Source organism: Nuphar pumila, chromosome 16 (assembly GCF_984573655.1).
Source record: "Nuphar pumila chromosome 16, dmNupPumi1.hap1.1, whole genome shotgun sequence".
Taxonomy (NCBI): domain Eukaryota; kingdom Viridiplantae; phylum Streptophyta; class Magnoliopsida; order Nymphaeales; family Nymphaeaceae; genus Nuphar; species Nuphar pumila.
In genome coordinates, this window is record NC_143264.1 from 3,989,828 (window position 1) to 3,993,322 (window position 3,495).

General features: G+C 35.4%; 1 long non-coding RNA gene across 1 annotated transcript; it reads right to left on the minus strand.

The window, feature by feature from the left end:
* Window positions 1-885: 885 nt before the first annotated feature.
* LOC149812711 (uncharacterized) lies at window positions 886-2,570 on the minus strand. The gene is made up of 3 exons (XR_016428314.1): window positions 2,557-2,570; window positions 2,119-2,235; window positions 886-939 (listed from the first exon to the last, which is right to left on the minus strand). It is a non-coding gene; the product is annotated as an uncharacterized LOC149812711 (long non-coding RNA).
* Between the last annotated feature and the right edge of the window lie 925 nt (window positions 2,571-3,495).

Sequence of the window (3,495 nt, forward strand, 5' to 3'; positions counted from 1 at the left end):
TTTACTTATCCCCGCATAAGTATACAACTGATCTTGTTGAGAAAGCAAGGCTAGTAGCAGATAATTCTAAGAAAGTTACCTCTCCTATGGAAGCAACTATGAGGTTAAGGGCTACAAATAGAGAGGAGCTAGAACACCCAATGATATACAAGTAATTAGTTGAGAGTTCGATATACTTGACTATATCCAAGTCTGATATCATTTATGTACATGTTGTCAGTCAATGTATGAGCTCAACCACATTGGTTCACCTTGTTGTTTTCAGGATTATTAGATATGTGAGAGATACTATGCATTTTGGAATGTTCTTGTCATCATCCTCCACAAACCTTAGAAACATTTGAGATGCAGACTATAGGGGATTCACTCGAGACCACCTCTCTACTTTAAGGTTTTGTGTTGTTCTTGGAAGCACTTTGATTTCTTGGAAGAGCAAAAAGCATCAATGAGTTGCTTTACCCACAATTGAGGTAGACTATAGAGTTATGGCTTAGTTACAACTGATATTATTTGGATAAGGTGGCTTTGGGGAGAGTTAGGTGTTTCATTGTGGAAGAACCTCCTTGTATTGTAACAATATGAGTGTCATTCACATTATAAAGGATCGAGAGTTCCACGAGAGGGCCAAGCATATTGAGATAGATTGTCATTTTACTATGAGGGTATATGAGGATGGGATCATATCTTTGGAGCATCTTTTCTTCTCCTCTTTCCTTTCCTTCCTTCATTTCTTCCCTTTCTTCTTTTTCTTTCCTTCTTTCCTTTCCATCCCTTCCCTTCTTCTCTTCCTTCTTTTCCTTTACTTCCTTCCTTTTTTTCTTTTCCTTTCTTTTCCTTCTTCCCCTCCATTCATTTTTTATATTCATTCTTTCCTATCCTTCCTTTTCTTCCCTTTCTTCTTTTCTTTTCCTTCTTTCTTGTCCTTCCTTCCTTCCCTTTCTGTAATGATATTATCACGAGATTAAAAATATTGTGATATACTCCGGATATTATCGACTACCTTGAAATAGCCGATAATATCACAATATTTTCAATATATCAGTGACACTGGTCACAACAATGGTGAAGCAATTTCTGAAGATATTATAGGATTTTCTATAAAATCTTAGAAAAACTAGCATAACCTTTTGCATTTAAAAATGAAAAATTAAAAAAACGATAGCATAAAATAAGTTCATAAGTGTTATTTCTACAAAGAAATGTAAAAAGAAGGTAAAAAAATATAAAAGACAGTAAATTAAAAAAGAAACAAGTTATGAAACTGTAGTGATGATATCATTATAGTATAGCTATAGCAGTGCCTTCTCACTATATCAAAATAATATCAAGATAGTTTCTCAAAATATAAGTGATATCTATGCCATATACACATACATGGATATAGCAATGAAAGAGAAACAAATTTTTCCTGCTTCTACATATCTCTTTTGAAGGTACGAAGAACATATTCAAACGAAAAGCAAAGCTGAATGGTGCCATTGCAGCAAAGTAAAATATTACATCAAACATGATGTCACAATATATCAAAATTTCCCTCTTTTGACTCAAATCTATGAGCCTAGATGCATGACTGTCTGAGCATTACAAACCTTATTAAATTCACAAACAAGGCAAGGGAAAATAGATCAAAGAGAGTAAGACAAACATTTTTATGTGTCTAGTCGTAATTGACTTTTTTTATAAGGAGAAACCACTGTTATATAAACGTCCCCTAATTGGCCAAGAGGTGCCACATTTGTTGTGGCCCTATTTCACCAGCTCCGGTGTAAACCTCCAGAGTACTCTGCTGCCCACCAAGGATAGTGTGTGTTGGCTTAAGCCATGCAGCAAAGGATAGACACACAGGGTATCTATCAAACATGCAATGTCCTTCAGGCTTTAACTTAGAACACTTTAAGCCCATCATCTAGTTGTAAATGGTATGGAGCAGAACCACCCAAAAATCATGTTCAACCCGCCATTGTGGCATGATTGTGCTTAGCCATGTGAATCAAATTCACTCAATTATTTGTCATATTGTCGAAATATATACTACATAAGCTGATAGAGATTAATATTTACACAGCAAAAAATTGGACAGGTAAGAGAAATATAAACAGTCAAGTTCATGAATGAAACCTTGAGCAGTAAGAGAAGCTTTTCGAACCAGGATGAATAAGATGTGAGAAACAGGCTTGCACTACACTCTTGGCAAGTTACACCCAGCAAGCTGACGCCAACCCAGCACTTGTCCGGCTACATGATCAAAGGCAAAAAAAAAAGGAGGATCTTCACACTGAACAACTCAAAATCAAAACCATCAAGAGCAAAATATGATCACATTTCTTTGAGTCACCATAACACCAAAAAACTTTATAAAAGCATGAGCAAACACCATTAAACAATCATAGTGATAATCTCAAACCAAAGCACCCAGAGCAACAGAATTAACACATTCTTTGAGTCACCACAAGGGAAAAGAATAAACTTTCTATCAAAACCAACTCCTGTCTTGATTCACTCCTTTGGAAATCAAAAGGGAAATATTTAAAACAAGAATTAACAAGGTGGTAGTACCTTTTTGCTTAAACACAGCGAGATCAAACCATCAATCCATGAATTGATGGCAGATCGCCACTCACTCTCAAGTTTCTGATCGGGTGAACCATCAAAATGCTCCAATAGAAGGCCATGCAATTTGATGGAGGAAATGATAGTTGAGAGCCTCGAAGGATCAGAGAGTGGTGTGTTCTCTTCGAGAAGATGATCAGCGATTAGCGACTGCAGCAGGCACGGTTTCAACTTGGGATACTGCATGCTGCCCAAACACCTAATCAAAGTAAATAAATAAATAAATGATCACAGAAACAATAAACCTGAGTGTTTTCGGAAATTTGTCTGAAACATAAAATGGAGAATTGGAGAAATAGAAGTGAGGAGAAAACAAGGTGAATTTTGTTAGGAAAAGGGGAAAAAAGGTAGGAACCTCGAGTTCTTGCTTTCCCCACACTTTTCCTTCTTCACCATTTTTTTTTATGAAGCGAATGAGAAGTGTCATTTGAGTAATAAAATATTCAAGGGGAGAAGTAAAAACCGTTAAGAAAAACTTTAAAGCAATCATAGAAGTTGGTTGAGGTTTTCCCTCAAACAATTTAAGTGCATCCTAAAAAAAACGATTTCTTTGAAATCAAGAGTAATGATAACTCCAAAAAGTGAAGAAAGCAAAGAATAGAGGACATTAAGAGGAAAAGAACTCAAAACCGGGAGGAATGATGTAAGATTAAGGCATTTGAAGAAAAGGAAAAAAATCAAGAGATAACTACAAGGAGACCACAGATACAAACATGCATACAATTTAAATCAAGGTTTATCATATTATGATCTTCCATCTACTGTGCAGAGTATAACTGCGGAAGATATTTTTTAATGTAGTATATTTAATGATATTAATATTGATGTTTTGGATGAGCAAAAGGTTTGTTGTCAAGCACTAAACGATTAACAAAGATATACTTT